This window comes from Eupeodes corollae, chromosome 3 (genome assembly GCF_945859685.1).
Source record: "Eupeodes corollae chromosome 3, idEupCoro1.1, whole genome shotgun sequence".
NCBI classification, from domain to species: Eukaryota; Metazoa; Arthropoda; class Insecta; order Diptera; family Syrphidae; genus Eupeodes; species Eupeodes corollae.
The window spans coordinates 90,998,715-91,020,644 of record NC_079149.1 but is presented as its reverse complement, the minus strand read 5'-3'; the positions used below and the strand labels follow the sequence as shown (position 1 = coordinate 91,020,644).

The following is a 21,930-nucleotide window of genomic DNA, read 5'->3' as shown; positions in this document are numbered from 1 at the left end:
TGCACTCTATTCGTATTAAGTTTTTAAAAGTCATTATTTAAACAATTAAAGTGATTTTTAAAATTTGATTGCATTCGTTTTGAAACCTAGTAATAGGTTAGGTTAGGTTAGGTTAAAGTGGCTGTCCATGATGGACACACTTAGTAATATAATTGTACAGTCTTCAATCCTTCTTCTTTTTTATTTTATGGACAGCATCTAATGAACAAACAAAATTTAAAAACAACTCTAAAACATGATATGTATGAAAGTTTCGTAATTTAATACTTTTTTAATTTTATGTACATTCATTTATAAGACTATTCATCTTCTCCGTCTGAGCTTGATGTTTTCGAATCTTCAGTTTTTAGCAATGCAATACATTCTGGAGCTAGTGGACTTCTTTTTTTACTAAGCTTTATACTTCGGCTTGATAGGTAAGGACCAGAGGAAAGTAAAAATCTGTTTATTATATCTCGATTTGAGTTTTGCCGTGAAGATTTTCGGCTAAAATGCGCTCGAAAATGCCTATATTCTTTATTACTTGCTTCTTGGGCTTCTTCAGACAACAGCCCAAGAGGTAAATGCAAGCCTCAATAATATCCTTCGAGTGCATAAGGATTTTATGTATAGAAGGTGGCATGTAATACCAGGAATAGTTTTGAAGATAGATATCCTTTGTTTCGTTAGCATATAATCCACACTTCTCAGCATTAATTTCACATTCGCACGATATCACTTCAAGCAAAACACTGAAGTGATTGATTAAATCAAGATTCAGATCTGTTATTTCTGTTCAGGATTTTTAAAAAAATTTCTAGCAGTGTTGCAATCATTGGTGTTTCCAGAAATTTGCTTTGGCATATCAATTAAAAGCACCATTCGTTCCCGAAATTGGGTTTGGTTGCGCAAAAACAGTGACAGTACATGCTTCTTCTTCAGGGTAACACTCTCTTTTTGCTTCTTGCACTAAGTAATAAGGTGGATAAGCATTAGAATTAAGCTCTTTTTTGCTTTTAAAGTGTATTCTTCGAATGATTTTTCAAGTCTTCCTTTTTTTCCAATTGAGCTGTTTGAAGGAATATTTTCAACGAATCTTTTTGGTAGTTTTGCTTCCTTATTCAGCCATACCTCATTTGCATTTGTAAATTTTTCAATATTACGCCCACTTCGATCCCACCTTCGCAGTATTTTACTACTTAATGAGCTTGCATACGTTTGTAGCACTCTAGGGACATTGTCTGTGTCCGTAATAATATCTACAAAAATAAATTAAATAATTTAAAAAAGCACAACTAATAATTTGCTTCACCACGCTGTTATCAACTTGACACAAGAAAAACAATGACCTTTAATTTTTTTTTTCGCTTGGACCAACTTGATGTTTGTGATGCTGTAAAACGGTAAATACAGTTGTTTCTATATTTTTTTTGCCAAGTTAAAGTTGGATATTTTACCTTCCATATGATACCAATTTTGTTGCATTCGCAAGACTTTTATTTTTCATTAAAGTTCCGCTAGATAGGCAAAATTGCGCACTTTGCGTCGTAAGCATATACTGGCGTACGAAGCGTACACCAACTCACGGAGCTTTCATCCGTTTTTTGTCACGAAAAATGCTTCGTCATTTTATAACGGGACGGGGATATTGAAGACCCTTAGCTCAAAGAAACGGTGCTTCCAAGTCTCGTGATATTTTTTCCGTTTATAATTATCCTAAAATTACATCTGTTGACGTTTTATCGAGACGTCAGAACTGAAGATCCGGCTTAATGCTCATAAATACCCCAATCTAGATCAAGTTGAATTCTTGCGATACATATCACAGTAGTCTATAGTGCTTCTAGTAAAATATTGTGAATCTAGTGTTGAAGTGGAAGATATTCACTATTCCTTCAGGGACGATGTTAAGAAATCAAATAACAGCTCATCATCTTGTCTAAAGCTTTTTATGATATTAAATGGTTAGTGCAAATTGTTTCCTGTTCCAAATCCATGCCTAAAAGAAACTCATCATAACGCCCAACCTAATGCACATTAGTTTTATGTAGAATGGGTTAGGTTTGTCATGACTGAGACTGTTTTTTTAATTTTATTTTATTAATTCAAGCTTTTAACTGTCTTAAAGCTAGGCAAACATTCTTTAAACTAGCCTACTTAACCATAACTTACAACGCATTACTTAAGGTGGGTTTTCAATGTGAGAGTAAACGTGCTCCGAGTTTCTCTCAAGCTGCTCTAGAGAGCGATCTCTCAAGTGGACATAGTCTGGAGAGTAGCTCGCGGAGAGTTGACTAATGACTCTCGGCATTCGATTTTTTCGAAAGTCACTTGCAAGTGGACACATGTGTTTACCACTATCCGAGATAAGCTCGCGGAATACCAACACAGTTCGTAGCTGTCGAGAGTAAGCATGGTAAAGCAGTACAAACTATGTCTTTTGTTAATATAAATTTGATTTGAAAATACATTTTTAACTTCCCATAAAAAGTTATTGCATTGGGTCCGATTTGTCAAATTTGAAAATTTTGACATTTCTTGCCGTTTCAAGATCCCTAGAGTCGAAATAAAAGATTTTTAGAGAGATGTCTGTGCGTGCTTGTGTACGTACGTCCGTACATTCGTCTGTACGTCCGTACGTTCGCGAAGTTTTCTTTGTTGTCCTTAGCTCGAGAACTAGTGACGATATCGACTTCAAATAAATGTTGTTATATAGATAATGCAGAAAGGGATCTCAAGAAAATTGAGTGGTTGTTTTTTTTTACCTTAGCAGTTAAAAAAAGGTCAACATTTTGGTTAACCCTAAATATCTCACGAACGAATGCCGCTAGAGACTTGAATTAAATTTTATATTATAATAACTTTTTTAATATCTTTTTTTTTTTTAAATTTTGAGAAAAATCGAATTGACAGTTTTTTTACAAAAAATAAAACCTACAAAAAAAACAATACTAAAAGTTGGTAAAAATTTACTTTCGACCAAATAGCTTTTCAAAAATTAAAAATATTGTCTTCAAACTTTTATTATTTCACAGAAAATATTATTTTCGAGTTTTATTAAAAAAATCCATATTTTCATACAAAAATAAAATCTACAAAAAAAAGTACGCAAATTTGGTAAAAATTGATGTTCGGTTCTCGAGATCTCGTGAACAATAGAAGATATTGACTTTAAATTTGATTTATTACTTATAATATGCTAGGAGAAGAAATCCATCAAGTGGACACGATTATGAGAGTACCGTCAGCAAGAAAACTCTCAATATTCTAGCAGGAAGCTCGCGATAGCAAAATTTCTAAAATTTGGCTCTCAAATGGACAGAGAGTTGCTCTCGGGAGTTCACTAGCAGAAGTACTCTCAAATGGACACGCACCTTTTAGGATACTCCAGATTAAACTATATATTGTTCGTGCCTAATGTCTTGCGGCCTATACAGGTACTCCCTCTTACGAAGAATTGATAGGTTCTTCAAGATCAATACTTTCTTAAAAAAGTGTTTTCTCGTACGAGTATATCAATCTAACCTTTACACATTTGAATTTCTAAAATGATGACTTGACTTTAGTTATCAAATTATTTTAGAACACTGTTGTCCAGCAAAGTATCGTCTAACTATTTAATATGAAAGCATTCCCAAATTTCAAAAGTTTTCTAAATACTCGTATGCCATATTTAAGTGCTTAAGCACAAAACTCTAAGAAATTGTTTTGAAACGTAGCTTTTTTTCCAAAAATAAAATATTCGTTTCTTGTATCCATTTCTATTTATGCTAAGAACGCTAAAACAATAAAAAATCCAGAAAGTGAGCGAGGATGTGATATAAAGAAATGTCGGGCCTTTTTGACGAAGTTTTTTCGAACTAAATTTTCTTGAGTCTAATGTCTATCGCTATCAGTCTGCTTACTAGTATTTTGATCTTAAAGGAGTCAACAAAACTTAAACATTTTAGAGAGAAAAATGTTTGGTTCTTGAATTTTAGTAAATAGGTGCCACACGTTTGTGTGGCACTCACAAATTACACGTTTCACAATCTCTTTTCACTTCAAATGTCAAGAGATTCAAAGCTTGTAAATCAATAGGTATGACCCGTTTATTATGTTTTTAAATTAGCCATTAGTTTAACAAAAGTGTCACTTTTGCTGTTTTTGGGACATTTATATTATTGAAATTCGTGTTTAAATATTAGTTATAAAGTATCCAAAGCCAATTTACTTCAAAAGTAGATTTATTTAATTTTTTAAAATCTTTTAAGATCTTTTGCATTCAACAGAAAACCAATTATGAAAAAACTAGAACTTGCTAATTTCTTGCAAAAAGTCTGTTTAAAAATATTTCATATATTTTAAGATTTAAAAATGTACCTGCAAAATAAGTTTTTCTCAAAAATTTAAATGCCATTTTATTTTTCAAAAAATCTAGATTAACTTTTTTTTAAATCATTTTAAATTTTAAATTTTGTCTTAAAAATAGTTTGGTAAGCACTAAATAAAGAGCTTATAAACACATGTACATTTCGTCAACCAAAATTAATATTAAATACATTTTTCATCATAAAAATCATCATCAATTTGACCATTTGATTATCAAAAAGTGCACAGAAAGAGAAGATTATTGAAATCGGTCCATTAGTTTTTGAGAAGATTTAAAAACAAAATAAAGGTTTTTGAAAGGTACCCTTTTGGAGTAATACCAAAAAATGTTTTTCTTGTAGAAAGAACCCAAATTAAGAACACAAAATTTAGAGAAAGTTTTAGAAAAATCACATGTTTTAACCAAAAAATTTGTATGGGACTGCTGTTATTTTTCGTATTATCTAATAAAATGGAAAAAAACTTATCAGCTTAAAACCTTAATTTCAATCAACACAATTGTTTGGATTGTAGGAGCCAGGAATGACATACAGACGGTCGGAATCGGGGTACCCACTTTTTTCGACGTAATGTCATATTTGTTTAAAAGGTCTAGTTCGAAATATGTTGATATGTCGCAAATAAAATTCTTTCTTAAATCGCACATCGCGAATGTGGAATGCTTTGGCCAAATCTGTTTTTCCCTCCCATTTTGATGTTCACTTTAAGACCAATGTGCACCGGTATCTCCTTTTAAATCCTTTTCTATTTTCCTACTGCTCGCACTGTGTTAAAATATAAACACATAAAGGGTACTAATAACCCCTTCACTATTAATGTGTGTCAAAAAAATGTAATAATAATATTGAAGGCTAGTTAAAGGCAACTTAATATAAAATTGATGATCTCTTATTCAAAGTTTCTTCTTAAGAGGCTGAATATTTGCCGTTTTTCTTAGAAACAATTTTCATGAAAATAATTTATAGCATTACTAAAGTTTTTTCAAATTCTAAATTTTGTGAAAACAAAAATTTTAGTTGTTTTTAACAGCAAACCACTTTTTGGCGAATGCCGTTAAATTACTAATAAATCTATAGACTAAATCTTTACTTATACAACTTAATTGTATAAGCTTTATGGCTCATATGACCCCCCCCTGGATCGTCAGTTGGTCAAAAGTTAATGAATTTGTGCTGCGTTTTTGGGTAAGGCTGAATTTCCGATTCATATTAAGTTCTTGGTCCAGTCCTCAGTTAAAAGTAGTACTTTTAGTAACAAAGTTTAAAGAAGTACGAGCAAAATACAAACTTTGTTTTGATACACAAAAAATGAATAATTTATAATATAATAGGGGTCATATCCATTAACGCAATACGATTAGTTCTGAATTGAAGGAAATTCCTACGAAAAAGCAAACAAATTATCTCCCAGTGGGGGTCATGACCCCTACGACACCCCCCCCCCCCTGGATCCACCATTGTGTACCACTTACCACCCCTTGTGGAACAATCACATAAATGCCACAATATTTTTGGGTTTTCAAGGGCGATACAAGAATTTTTTTCCCCCTCTGGTGTAGGTGTTATCTACAAGACTTACATATATACGTCCAAAACTTGAGTATAACTCCCATACCTAGGGTGGTGCTCCTGCAACTTACTTAGGCCTCTTAGACACTATTGAACATAGAACATTTATATTGATTTGTGATAATACCATCATAGGTATATTTACATCGCTTAAACATCGTCGTAAAGTTTTTTGTCTCAACCTTTTTTACCGTTATTTTAACGGTGTATGCTCTAGAGAAATATCCAGCTGTATTCCTGCCCCTAAAACAGTTCAACCGTAATACTCGAACTTCTAGCAATGCTCATCAGTACACCCTCGAGCCCAACTTCTTCGTACTGTCAAGTACAGAGATTCGTTCTTAAGCCGTACTACGCGAATGTTTAACGCCTTAACACACTATGTCTTCTAACTCAAAACCAATGTGCACCGACACCTCTCTTCTTTTCCTAGTGCTCACACTGTTTCTTTACGTAATAAGGGTAGTAACTTCTCATTGAGTGTGTACTTATTTAAAAAAAAGCAAGTTGGTTAGTTTTTTATTGTCATACATTTTAAGAGTGGAACTTTACTTATTAACCTCTGCCTTCAGTTCATCGTGTAAAAACTGCAAAAAACTTATCTGCAAATTCATCAAGACTTGTTTTTTGTTTCGTAAAAAAATATCACTTATTCCTTTTCCAACTTGATAAGGAAAACATTAAATGGAATTTACAGCTTTCAGTCAAATGAAAAAACATGATCAGCTGTCATTTTGACATTAGTGGGTTTGACTTGATAATAAAGTATATTTTTTCTCAACCAACTTTCTAATAAAGTTGCTCTTATATGTAAGACAATTCTTTAACAGCTAGTCAGTCAGAAACTAAAAACTTGACTACCTTCAAGTCCCTTATGTCGTCTTAACCTGCCTAATGGTTGTGAGATGTAACAAGTCACTAGGCTCTATTCTCCTACGAGCTGTTGCGCTCCAACATCTTTGTATTTATAAAGGTATTCAAACCAAGGTAGACGTATTGAAAAATGTAAAGATCGCCCAAATTAAGCTAATTTTTCAAAAATCGAAAAGACTACATTGCAATTCTTCTTGAGGTCGATAATTCTTTAAATTTACATGTCAATCGATAGACTTTTAGGTGCACAAGCACAACACCTTCAGCTTTTCCTTTATTTCAGTAATTGGTCTAATTTATCTTCCCAATTATCATATTCATAGTTTTCAGGGACAGACACAAATTAAAATTAAAAAACTACTATGGCAACCTTTTTCAAGCCGAGCCTCCTTCATTCTCATTTTTTTTCTTTTGGATTCGGCTTTAGCTTCTGTCCTTTGTGGGTACTTAATTTTGGATGTGTGTGTGTGTGTGGGGCTTATCTAAAGTTTATGTTTATCCCCAACTCCGACCTCTTTTTACCTTCCTCTTCCACCTAAACAAAACTTAACGAAAAATATACCAACAAAAAAATGATAAAAGCACTTTACCAAATAAACATCATTACAATTAAAATCCAATTGGAATGAGAAAAAAAATGTGTATATGTGTGTGAATAATGTGGGTGTGTTGCTTGTGCTTCGGTCGAACTTCTCTCTTCACTGTAGTTATAAAAGTCTCTTGAATTTTCTCATATTTAGTTTACAGAATTCGGCCACATAGAGTGGACGTGCGTCGCCCGGTCCCGGAGATAAATCTCCCAGTAAAACAAAAACAAATCACTGCCTTTTTTCTAAGGACTTAATTATAATAATTATATACAAATATTATACCGTAGTAATCCTTATATTATAACCTCCAACCAACACTGTCTACATGTTAATAATAATATATACCTATATACATTTTAAACCGTTACATCAAAAACAAAATAAATAATTATATAAATTTAACAAATTTAATACAACCTACGAATATTTATACCGATTTACATATATATCCAACCAAACATATAACATCGTAACGTATCGTAATGTAATAAATAAATAAATAAGCAGTTTTTCATCTCAATATCGTAAATATCGAATATTTTAAAACAAACAAAATAATCCAAATCTCGTATTTTCCGTATGTCTGTCTGACTGCCTTGCCAGCCAACAAAAATAAAAATACAAATTGTGTTCAATCAAAATAAATTAAACAAAAATAAATCGATGTCGTCGAATTAAGGAAAACGAAAAAAAAAAGAAAATTTTTGATACTAAACTAGAATCTAGATACACAAGAAGAAAATCCATCTTATAGAAGAAAAGCAGCAGAAAAAGAAATAAAAATAAAAAATCGAATTCGATTTAATTCGAGTTGCACTTTACAGTTTACACGCGTTATATCGTATACGATATTGTGCTTACAATTAATATTTTTACCCACAATACCCACCCCACTTGTGTGAGATTGTGTTGTGTTTGTGTGTCTTTCTTTTATATTATTATTGTAAAGTGTCGAACGTCGACTCTCTTTTTTATCATACGAAGAGAGCTAAAGAGAGTCTTTAGATTGTTATTTGAGAAAAAGAAATAACTTTGAAAGAGTGTTTCGGAGAAATAACAAAGTGTCAAAAATAAAAAGAGAAACTTGAATACACAAAATTTTAACGAAACAATTTTCTCGTCCGTATACAGTTTCGTTAAGTTAGTGTTTTTTTATAATATTTGTGAGTATTTGTGCCGTTCTTCGTCGTCCCGTATAATCGTCGTGCATCCATACATATAAAATAAATTTATTCTTTTACGGTATTCTTTTGTGTTTTCGTGCTTTGCTTTGGCTATGCGCATCGCGCTAGCGCTAGAGCTTCTATCTACATAGCTATCAACTATCATCAAGGTGCATGATTTATCGTCATGCTTGCTACCAGCTCGGTTCTTTCCCCTCTTCATTCTCTTTACCATCGTTCTTCGATTTCGTCGTCCCTGTCGTTGCTATCATGCTGTTTAGCGGGGTTTATGTAATAAAAATAATGAATAAATAATGCAATAAGCAGAGCGACAAAGAAGTAGAAACAAAAAAAAAAAAACAAAAATAATTTAAAGCAGAGACAAAGAAATACACTTTTTGTGTGTGAAGTTAAAGTTGAATACTTATGGATGGATGTGTTTGTGTTTAGATAGAAAGAGATAGAGAAGAGAGAGAAAGGGAGAAGAGAGAAAAATTAACAAACAATCTTCATTTCTTCAAACTTCAGCCTTCACTACACTTCTGGATCGGGTTCTGGTTCTGATTCTGGATTTGAATTGAAATTGGATTTTATATTCTACTACTCCTGTGTACAACATTTATTACACGTGTGGATTTTGTTTTTATTTATGAAGGTTTGTATTTACTTTTTATTCTTTCTAATTTTAATTTGAAGTCTTTAAGCACAAGGGAGGGTTTTGTTATTAATTATTTAAGGGGAAGACTCATTTATTATTTGTTTGGATTTAAAATCTCAAATTGACAAATATTTTGTGGGTCTTGAACTTAGGTAGGCACATTATATCGTCGTCGTTCTATTAAAACTCCCTAAGTCCATATTTTGTGATTCGAGATATTTGCATTAAAAGTTTGAAATCAACATGCAAATTAATGGATTTTGGGAGTTTTAATTCTTTATAATTTAAAAATTGTGCATCGTTAAGCTTAGGGAGTTTTGAAAAAATATAAATTTTGTCATTTGCATGAACTTAGTGTATTTATTTCATTTTTGCGGAAAATGGACTTAGTGAGTTTTCAAAGAACGACGACAATATCCTCGTCAAGTAAGGAAGATTATTACACTTGATATTTCAAAGGCATTTGGCACATTTTAGTATCAAGGAATCTCTTCTTTGTTGGGTTAGAAACTACCTTTCAAATCTGATATCCACAAAAGAAATTCTGGTCCTGGTGTGCCTTAGAGCTCCAATTTGTCTCCGACACTCTTCCTTATTTTTATAAATGCCTTTTGTCTGAAACTTTTAACCCACTGATGACAGTACCTTTAGCTTTTTAAATTCTTTTTTAGACGTTTGTCCTTGTTCTTCGGATGTAAGGTGCCAATGGCAACACATGATAATCGCATTAAATTCTTATCTTGACAGCATTGTCTAATTGGAAATACAAAATCGTGTAGAATTTAATGCTGTCTATTGTCGCAAAAGCGTAACCCTCTCCTAATATCACTACCCATGGGTGGTACCTGCATCGAGGAGACTGGAAAGTTTTTTTTTTATTTTATCAAAATCTTAAAGGTAGACAAAAATTCTTAAAAAAACTAGCCTAAATTTCAAAAACTAAAAAAATATCTTACTGGCCCTATGCGGGTGCTCGAAGTTAATGCATTAGCTTATAACTACTGCCTTTCGGCCTAAGAACAATTTTAATACTATATAACAAGAACTTAATCTAAAATCTATCATTATTTTTTATTTTATATAAAATATTTATTTTATATAAAACTTAAAACCAAGACCAAGACAACTTTAAATGACCAAAACTGGTTCTTCTGCCTCACCCTATCTCTTCGGTCAATATCGGAAACAGTCCTACTCAACCGAAAGCACTCGGCTCCATCCAGTGCGAGGAGTTCTCGACTGTAAAGGAGTCGCCTATCTACAGTTTTACGGCTGACGTGGTAGACTAGCGGAACCGCTTCCCTATCCTGTATCAGCCCTCGATTATCTAAATAAAGAAAAGCTTTGGGCGGAATGTTGCCACTTAAACGTTCACTTTTGTAGTACTCATTGTTCGGATAGTAAGTCCCAAAAATTAAGCTGTTAGTCGAAGACATCGCTCTCGCAATGTGACCCGTACCAAGCTTCAGCAAGAAATTATCTATTCTGTCTTTGTTGTATAAAACCTGGTTGGAATAATAATGTTTGTACTCCGACTCTGGTGTTCTGTGTAGTCCAAGGCAACGTCGTCGCAGACATTGTCTCTCAAACACCCGAATCTTTTTCATTTTGGATGGATCGTCGGCGGGATAAGGGCCATGTAGCAAATCACCTTCACCCTGCTGTCAATACGGCTGCTAAAAAAACAACCGTTTTGTAAGGGCAAAGGCTCCCCTAGCTATGGCCAGAGCATCACTTATATGTCTGTCGAAATACAAGTACTGAGTCAACCAGATGCCAAGGTACTTTACTACACTTTTATTCGCCAGGGGCTGTTCGATTTGGTCCAACGATGACTAGATTTTTCCAGTTCTTTCTCGTATCCCTAGAGGCTACTTCCAGTCATAGCAATATTGCTGAATCTTGTCGAAGTCACCCTTCAAAAGTGTCATGATAACCTCAATTTATGGGGCTCAATTTTTGTCGTCGGCGTACGCTATTGCCTGAGTCAGACTTGCTATCAGATCACTGGTGTAAATGCTGAATAAAATCGGCGAGTTAACCGCTTTCTGTTGAAGACCATTTTTAATATAAAATATTTTAGTAGATGTTACATTGTCAATTTCGACAATAAACCGTCTACCAGACTGGAAAGCTTTTAGTTGTAGGTATGTGCATCACAACCCACTTGTGAAGGGATCACATATTCAACATCGCAAGTCGAGTGTTTAGGTTTTATCCGACATTGCAAGAAACTATAATTTAGAAGGCTTTTATTCGTCCAAAAATTGGGGCTCGTGCAATATTAACGTACTTTAGTCTTTTGGAAAGAATTGAAAAAAAGATCTTTGGAAATGATAAGCGATCGCTATATTAAAAATAAATCCATTGGGTAGCGCAACAGTCCGTTGAGAACTAGGGCCTTGTGACTTACAACTCTCAACCATTCCTGAATTACTCTTGGAGAAATTGTCAATTCCTCGCAAGAGGCAGTACCCGTGAAAAAGACTTTAGATCGTTATATTAGTGAGACATTTTCTTCTCTTCAACGCCGTCGTAAGGTTTCATGCCTATCAATGTTTTATCGATATTTTCGACAGCAAAGCTCTAGTGAAATAGCAAGTTCTATTCCTCCCCTCACGAAAATTCAATCGTAATGTCCGTATTTCTAGGAATGCTCATCAGTTTACCCTTTAGACCAATTTCGGACGTACACTACCGGTCAAAAGTTTGAGACCACCTCTGAAATTTGAGAAATATCGAGTTTTAACCCCTAAACTGAAGTTTTAGGAAAAACGTGAAAAAGGTGAAGAGCATGTCTAGTTTTAAATGATAGAAAAATGTAAACTAGTTTTGTACTAAACATAAATTATTTATTTAAAAAACCAATAAAGGCTGTAAATTGAGTTTTCATCAAAAAACCCTCCTTTAAATTCAATAATTTCTTTTTTACAATTCTGGCAATCTTCTTACAAGGTTTTGTATTTTTTCTTGTGAAATATTATTCCAGCAATTTTGTTGAGTTTCCCAAAGAACAGATTCCGATGTTATGTGGTGATTCCGGATATTTCTGTCAAGCTCTTCCCATAAGAGCTCAATGGGGTTAATATCTGGAGACTGCGGTGGCCATACCATTACTTTTAGAATTTCCTCTTTTTTTTTTGTTTCAGGTATCCCAGGAAAAGTTTTGAAGTGTCTTTCGGGTCATTGTCTTGATGGAATACAAAACCTTTACCGATTAATCGGAGTCCAGATACCAAAACGTGGTCTTCCAATATCGTTTTATAGACTTCTTTATCCATTCTTCCGATCACTCGTGTTAGATCTCCTACTCCATCGAAGGAAAAACATCCCCACACCATGCTTTACAGTTGGGACCAAACAGTCTGGTAGCATCTTCTGTTCAGCACTGCGCCTGACGTACACTCTGCCATTTGAGCCAAATATCTCAAACTTGTACTCATCGCTCCATAAGACTCTGTTGAAGTCTTCATCTGTCCAATCCTTATGGTTTTTGGCCCATTCCAACCGTTTGATCTTGTTTTGGGGCCGTAGAAGTGGTTTCTGCACTGCAACGCGCCCAAAAAGTCCAGCATGCCTTAGCCTTCGTTGTGTCGTTGATACAGATAATGGTTCTTCCCAGATTTTATTGATCTTGGCGCGTATTTCTGGTGCTGTTTTCTTTCTACAACGCTTGCTTATGGTGATGATATCGTAACTATAGGTCGTCCTGACCTCGGTTTATCCTTAAACCCACCGGTACTAGAGTAACGCTGTATTGTATGATGCTGTGAACTGCTCATTTGGATATCTTCAGTTTTGTGAGCTTAGGAGGAAGCCTCAAGATTCATGTGGTATCACAATGGGCCATTAAACTGGCCTAAGTGTGTCCGTTTCCATCTTGGACAGCCACTATAACCTAACCTAACCTAAGGGGTTAACTATAGGGATTCTTTTTTTAGCCGCACTACACGAATGTGGAATGATTTCATGGGCTCAATATTTACCACTCATTACAATGTTACGTTATTCTGTCCTTCCTTCCTAATTACTTGCACCCATTAAAGGGTATTCATAATCCCCATGAAAAGTTAATGATTGCATTTTTACTAAACATTAACTAAAAAAAAGTTAGCAACAATGTTATGCAATTTATTGAATATCTATTTTTGTTCCCGAGATTTTTAGTCGACATTTTTTTTACCAAATTTTAAAAGTTTTTGTATTTTCTTTTATACAAAAATACAAATTTGAGATTCCATTTTTCTAACACCATAACATTACCTTAACAACAAAATTTAGCATAGAATGAAATCATTTTGGAGTCGATATCGATATCGAGAATCGAATGTCAATTTTTTCCAATTTTTGTAGAAAAATCTGACCTTGATTTTTATAAAAATTTACTAAAACTTGAAAACAACATTTTTTATAAGATGAAATTTGTTCGAAGCCAATATGTTTACTTGAAAGCCCTTTCGGCACTTTTCTGTTTTATTATCTGTGTAACAAAATTTATTTGAAGTCAATATCTCTCCAAGTTCTTAAGATATGGACGACGAAAAAGCTTTCCGGACTATTGGGCAGGTTCAGACTTGAAGGGTAAGCAAGTTTTTAGTATATTATTGGCTAGCTGCCAAAAAATCTCCTTACCATTAAGGGAACTTTATTGGAAAGCTGACTGGGAAGTTAGTAAAGAAAAATCGACCTTACTGTCTAGTTTTTTTTTTTATTCAAGTGAAAGCTGAACTTTATAAATCGGGGATTTAAATAAATAGCATTTGGTGGCGCAACAGTCCGTAAAGAACCAGGGCCTAGTGACTTATAACTCTCAACCATTCCTGTGTGCGAGTAATGTTGTCAGGAATGGAGGGGACCTACTGGTTATGTGCCGAATCCAAACGTCTAGTTTGAGAAAGCACTTTTCTTGACAAGAATTACTCTTAGAAGATTTGTCAATTCCTCACAAGAGGCAGTAACCTTGAATCGCATTGATCGAACCCAAGAACTCTGCCAAGACAGTCCAACGCACTAACCATCATGTCAAGGTACCACGGAAACAATGATATCTGAGTAAAAAAAGATAGACCTTTGACTAGTAGACGAATTTTAGAATGATGATGACAGTTGAAAGTATTGGTTGATTTTTTGTTTGGCATAGTCAAGGAAACAACATCAAAAGTCCTATTCCTGTGAACAATTTAGCTTGTTCCGTCAAGATCGTAATTTCATGAGTATGACTATAAAAGTAAATTAAATTTCAAGTGTGATGTTTTGGTCCCTTATGCAACGTGATATTTCGAAATTAAAAAGGTGTATGTATCTACATACTAGATACCAACCATATATGAAGTCTTCTCAGAACCGATCACCCTTAAAATCTTTTCTAGATAAATAAGATGTAAATTTTAAAATAACAATTTCTTCAAGTGTTGTGTGCCCTTTAATTTAATATGGTTCACTTATTATGTCCGTAACGCACAATTGATTAACCTTTCAATACATATGTATGTATTTACTACTTAGATACTTTCGTTGATATGTCCACCTCTTTGCATATACCTATGTAGGTATTTACATTTGCTGAATTTAAAGAAGTTAGGGTAGAAAATAAGATAAAATGATGGCTTCTAAGGAATATCACGTAGGAATTCGTATTTGGAATAGATTTCCAAACTCATTTCTCTTTATTGACATGATCATTTAGCCAAAAACTTAGGTTGGGTTTCACGGGGTGATGCCACTGATCCCCGAAAACATCTCACTTGGATCACTATAGATCCATTATTCTCCCCAGTAAATGGTAAGGGTTTGGTAACTGAACTATCCTGATGGTCGAAAACGTATTTTTCTAGTATCGTCGTTCTTCTTATAGCTAAGCTAGGTGTCCTCTTCCGTTTCTTCGTCCTTGCACCCTCTAAATAGATTAAATGAGCTGATACGGAAAATCCGATACATGATTCGTTTGTATGACCCTGTTTTCCATCCATTTCTCCCTAGCAGGGATTTCTGGAAGAGCTCCTAGGTTATAATAAAGTTTTTCAAGTGATTACACTGTATTGGACGTAGTGCGCTTTTAGCGCCAGTTCTTTTGGGACGCAGAAACCGATGTTTTGAAATTAAGAAAGTTAATGGTTTGAAAATATTAGTTTCAATCAGGAATGTAAAGGATATTTTTTAATCGTGGGGTTTTTTAAAAAAATAAAACGCTTAGCTTTATTATAAAGAAAAGGGTTAGCCATTATGTTTTAACTGGCGAATAAATTTCAGCTGAGAGGTCCAATTTTCTACGATTTCTTGCAGCAATTCATAATAAAGTTAAATAAACAGAAATGGACCAAAGTGACTCCCTTGAGGTACACCAGAATATTCAATGGACTTAAGAATGTTCTTCGAATGAATCTAAACAAAAAGTAGAGAATTTTAATAAATTAGTTCATTATGAAATAGAAAACCAAACTGAGCATAAATAAAAGTGACAGCTGTCAAAAAGACTAACTCTTAAAAAAGCTGTGCTAAATGAAAACTACACGTCTTAAAAAATACTCGTTATTTTTGAGATGATGTAAAGATGCAATTGACTTGAAAATGTTTTTCGAATGAATTTAAACAAAAAGTAGAAAATTGTAATAAATTAGTTCATTATGAAATCGTAAATTAAAATAAAAGAATTAAAAGTGGCAGCTGTCAAAAAAGACCAACTCCTAAAAAAGCATTGCCAAATTGAAAACTACACGTCTTAAAAAATACTCGTTATTTTTTTAGAAGATGTTAAGATGCAATTAACTTGAGAATGTTCTTCGAATGAATCTAAATAAAAGTAGAGAATTGTAATAAATTAGTTCATTCTTAAATGGATAACCAAACTGAGCATAAATCCACTGACAGCTGTCAAAAAGACCAACTCCTATAAAAAGCATTGCTAAATTAAAAACTACACGTCTTAAAAAATACTCGTTATTTTTGAGATGATGTGAAGATGCAATTGACTTGAGAATGTTTTTCGATTGAATCCAAACAAAAATTGGAGAATTGTAATAAATTAGTTCATTACGAAATGGAAAATCAACTGACAGCTGTCAACAAGACCAACTCCTAAAAAAAGCATTGCCAAATTGAAAACTACACGTCTTAAAAAATACTCGTTATTTTTGAGATGATGTAGAGATGCAATTGACTTGAGAATGTTCTTCGAATGCATCCAAACAAAAAGTAGAGAATTGCAATAAACTAGTTCATTATGAAATAGAAAACCAAACTGAGCATAAATAAAAGTGACAGCTGTCAAAAAGACCAACTCTTAAAAAAAGCGTTGCCAAATTGAAAACTACACGTCTTAAAAAATACTCGTTATTTTCGAGATGATGTAAAGATGCAATTGACTTGAGAATGTTCTTCGAATGAATCTAAACAAAAAGTAGAGAATTGTACTAAATTAGTTCATTAAGAAATGGATAACCAAACTGAACATAAATAAAAGTGACAGCTGTCAAAAAGACCAACTCTTAAAAAAGCGTTGCCAAACTGAAAACTACACGTCTTAAAAAATACTCGTTATTTTTGAGATGATGTAAAGATGCAATCGACTTGAGAATGTTTTTCGAATGAATCTAAACAACAATTAGAGAATTTTAATAAATTAGTTCATTATGAAATGGAAAACCAAACTGAGCATAAATAAAATGACATCTATCAAAAAGACCAACTCCTAAAAAGGCGTTGCCAAGTTGAAAACTACACGTCTTTAAAAAATACTCGTTATTTTTGAGATGATGTAAAGATGCAATTGACTTGAGAATGTTCTTCGAATGAATCTAAACAAAAATGTAGAGAATTTTAATAAATTAGTTCATTATGAAATCGTAAACTAAAATAAATGAAATAAAAGTGACAGCTGCCAAAAAAACCAACTCCTAAAAAAGCGTTGCCAAATTGAAAACTAAACGTCTTAAAAAATACTCGTTATTTTTAGAATGATGTTATCATTAAAGCACATAATTCATTCCATTTCACTAAATTTTAATGAAGAAGTTTCCTATGGAAGGCAACCCTTTACACGAGATTCCAATAATTGAAGTTTTCAATACAGTTTTTCAAGGACACATTTTAAGTTTAAATTTTAAAATCTCAAACCACAAAATATCACCCTAAATCTTTTAACTAAAACTCTTAGGCTCTGTAGGTATTATTTTTATTTCATATAGAAGAAGTTCTCACGAATTGTTGAATTTCCTTTCGCTTAAGTACAATGTTGCGTGACGAAACGATTAAAAAATCAACCACAAGCTTCCTGCTAAACGCGGGAAAAACATATCTATCTACATTCATAGTTTCTATACAAATTAAGACCACTAACCTACTTTTTTTTTATAAATATATATACAACCACTAAACCATGCACTTTGCCATTGATAAAAATTTACGATTTAGAGTGAGTGTACATAAATGACGTCGTAATAATAATTGTCGGCTTTAAAGGCCGAGAGGCAATGGCGCTCGTCGTTAAGACTCATCTGCATAATGCCACACCTCTACTTGTGCTACAATAATAGCAAATTTAATTAAGTCGATAAGAATTTAAGTTTGCCTAAGTCCTTTAAAGGTGCGTTTTTTTGGAAATAGAAATCCTTCATTTTTGAAGGTATATAGGAATAAGCTAAACTTGCCCTATTTACATGAGTAGAGTTGCCACATAAATATTTATACAAAACGCATTGTTAGCAAAAAAAAAAAAAGTATGCAACAAATATTGCAATGCAAAAATATAGAAGTTTCTACAAACCTATCTATAAAGTTTTGTTTTCGACGTTGTTGTTGTTGTTGTTGTTTGCTTGTTTTATTTTGTCGGTATGGTAGTTGTGTTTACTTATTTCGATGGAAAACTGGGTCAACCATATTATACCTTCACTGTACTGTACATAGAGCAAACTTATCGTCCAATGAGTTGGGTTGGGAAGCACAAGTATTGGGATGGGAAGGGAAGGTATGGGTGGGTTGGGTAGCTGGGTATAGGTTGGTACATCTCTTCAATGTTGAACGAGCTTATCACTTGACTCGCACTCTTTACCCCTTTGGAACTCATGCCACCCACTTTGAAGGAAATCCAAACTACGATTGCGAATGCAGCAGAAGCGACAAGCCCCAGCAACAACAACAACAAGATACCATCACACCAACCGGCAAACTACTTTGGTTTTTTAATGATTTTTCTTTTCAATGTTTTTTGTTTAAAGTTTTTTTTATTTTATTTTTCTGTTTGTGTTTTCCAATTCAACTTTTTGAAAATTGGAACGCAGCAGAAGCAGCAACCAGCCTCAAGAACTACAGTGAATCGCAATAATTGTGCCCATAGAGAGGGAGAGAGAGAGATAGAGTGAATGGGTGAGTGAGTAAGTGAAAGAGAGAGGAAGCAAAAGCAACGAAAAAATTGTTTTAATTGCATGTGACCTACTTTTTCAAATGGTTGCCTTCGACTTGTCGCTAGCTGTTGCTATAGCTTAGCTAGCTAACGTTGCTAGCGAGTCTTCGTCATATATAAGTCTATGGTTGTGTTTTTGTAATTTGTGAGTACTTTTCTTTAACAGGGTGTGTTGAAATCTTCTTCTTAGAAGATTGAGATCGATTGCAGATTGAACTTATGCAATATAAGATAGAGATAAGAGTTATTGGTTCAATCAGAGCTGAGGAAGATCGTTAAGAAACGAAGACTTTTCTATGTTTTCCTTCAAAGCTTAGATTTGACAGATATGTATGCAATTAAATGTCAGTCAGTCAGTTCGTAATTCTACCTATTTACTATGTTTGACACACCCTGTAGGTATAAAGTTTTATGTCAATTTCGAAATAGTATTTACAAGTTATCTGAAAAACTATATATATACTGTATACTGTAATTGTTTCCTCTCTAATTTTACTCGCATGAAAAAACAAGTATTTCAACTCGGAGGGTGTTGCCTGTCCCAACCCCTCACATAATATTCCTTATGTAATATTCACAAGTGTCAACTGGAACTGTCAACAGAAAAACTATGCATGTTTTTTATTTCAAAAACCTTGAAAGGTATATAGTACATAGTTCTTATGTATACATAAGTTATGTTTTTGGCGTTCCCGGTTGTTGTTACATTCTTACTTTTCTATTTTGGACGTGTTGTATGAATGTGAATGCGGTGTGGCGCCACATAGTACCTAACTATCTACTAAACTTAAATGGTGTATACGGGACCAACTATACGTTGGGTTCTAATATTTCTATTCGAATCAGTCAGTCAGTTGAATTGTTGAATAGTTGAATCTTGAAGAATTTGAATTTGATTCATGATGATGTTGTCCAGTTTTTGTAGGCAAAAGAAGATTGAATTTAATTTGATTTAATTGAAAGAAAATTGTAATTGGAAAATGAAGAATTGGAGAACTCATTGAAGCAGGCTTAATTGAAGACTGATGTAGTTATGTTTTCCAATTAGGCTTTTAATACGAAAAAGTAAATCTTCAAGATATTCGAGTATCCGGGTACACACATTGATGAGACAATTGAGGTATGAGCTATCTTGGAAGGTCTTTTTATCTTATTAACGCCTATCAGTGTGGTAGTACCCGTAGCATGATGGTTAGTGCGTTGGACTGTCATGCCAGAGGTCTTGGGTTCGATTCCTGCCTATGCTATCTAAAGTCTTTTCACGGGTACTGCCTCTTGCGAGGAATTGACAAATTCTCCAAGTAAAACTCTTGTAATGAAAAAGTGTTTTCTCAAAATTAGCCGTTCGGATTCGACATATAAACTGTAGGTCCCCTCCATTCCTGACAACATTACTCGCATACAGAAATGGTTGAAAGTTGTAAGTCACTAGGCCCTAGTTCTTAACGGACAGTTGCGCCACCCAATTCATTCAACGCCTATCAGTGTATCTGAATAGTAAAATGATATCTGATCTGAAAATACAGGGATTCAGTACAAGGAAGATAGGATGTTTGCCTCTCACTCTGATTGGCTTGGATAAATGTGTTTCTTTTTGAAGCTCTGACAGAATTTTGTTCTCAAAAGCTTGAAAACCCAAAAGCTCGTTAAAAAAATTGAACGAATAAGCTTTTTGCTTGCAATTGAGAGTGATACTGGTAACTCTGTTGAATGTACAACTTTTTGCGAAGAATTTAACTAACAATTCTTTAAGAAAATACATTTTGAAAAATTGTAAACTTTAAGAAAAAATCAGATCATATTTCCAGTTAACTTAACTTACAAGAACCTTTCATTCATGATAAAACTGTTGATTTCTGTAACGCTTTCGAAACACATTTTCGTGCGTCATTTGTTAATAGCTCTGAAGAAGTTGATGAAGTATATTTTCATAATCTTGATTCCTTTGCGCAAACTCGCTGTAGTTACATCCCTGTGCTACAGAGTACGGTCCTTGATCTTTTATCCGCCCTGAATGATGACTGCTCACCTGATCCCGATAATATTTAACCGAAGTATTAAAAAAGTGAAATCAAACTTTCCCTAAATACAGGTAAAAGTCATTTTGTACACCAATTTTCAGAAAAGGTAAGAAGGCGAAACAGGAACTTATTACATAGTTACTTAAACTTGGACTTTCTAGTTCTTCCTTTAATGCTAATGAACTTGACAACAAAGTCAATGACCTCAACTCAGCTATGAACATAAGAAGAAAGGGGAAACCAACAAATGTTATGATTCGGAGCTTGACTCGTTCAGGAAAGAATGCAGGAAACTCTTCAACTGAGCCAAAGCCGCAAGACTAGCCTCTCACTGGGATTCTTACAAAGAATTCCTAAGAATTTACTAGAGGAAAATCTAAGCGATCTTCTTGTCTATCCTTCTGTGGCACGATAGAAGAAACTTCTGAAGCCTCTAGGTTACGGAAAATTTTTCAACTAGTCCAGCTATGCCAAGCTGCTTGAAAAATGCAGAAATGAATCGCTGAACTTACTATTGGTTACTCACTTTCTCTTACAGAAACTTGAAACAATTATATACGTTCAAGTTCAAATACGACATATCCACAAGGTCTGATCACAAGGGATAAGCTACAATGGGCTCTCAACAGCTTCAAACCATTTAAATCTGCAGGACCAAATTAAATAATATCAGCCGAGTTACAAAAGACTTCTGACATAATTGCACCAATCCTTGAGGCAATTTTTACCAGCTGTCTTTACTTGGGCCATGTTTCCTCGGAATTGAGAGAAGTTAAAATTGTTTTTATACCCAAGGCAGGTAAATGATCGCAAGTTAATCCTAAAGTTCTACGAACTATTAGTCTATCATTATTCCTTCTTAAGACCTTGGAAAGATTGATTGATATGCATTTAAGGGCAAGTATCGATACAAGACTTCTGTCTTCGTCTCAACATGCCTACTGTAAAGGTAAATCGGTGGAAACAGCGTTACACACTTTAAGTACGCACCGTCGAATATTCCCTCCTTTAATAACGTGGACACATCTGCACTAACATCTCAAAATGTTAAGCTTACTAGCAGAATAATAAACTCAAAACTAAGCAACTCTTCTGGCAGACGATTCGTTAGTAGAAGGACACCGCAAGGTGGTGTTCTATCCCTTCTCTTCTGGAACCTAGTGGTGAATGAAATCCTAACTAGTCTGGATACGGTTGGTTTCAGAGCCTATGCGGACGGCGTTGCTATAGCAGTTTCAGAAAAGCATCTTAGCATCCTAAAAGAACTCTTACAAAATGCCGTGGACAGACTAATACTTTGGGCTGATCGG

General features: G+C 34.0%; 1 protein-coding gene across 4 annotated transcripts in view; it reads left to right on the top strand.

The window, feature by feature from the left end:
- The window catches only part of LOC129949307 (lysine-specific demethylase 6A), a 245,560-nt gene that overhangs the window by 16,421 nt on the left and 207,209 nt on the right, over positions 1-21,930 (top strand). The window contains exon 1 of one of the 4 annotated variants that reach the window (XM_056060694.1): positions 7,524-9,199. The exons of the other annotated variants lie outside the window; for them this stretch is intronic. The gene's annotated coding sequence lies outside the window, so the exon portion shown is untranslated. Of the gene's footprint in view, positions 1-7,523; positions 9,200-21,930 lie in introns of those variants that run through there. 4 annotated transcript variants of the gene reach the window in all.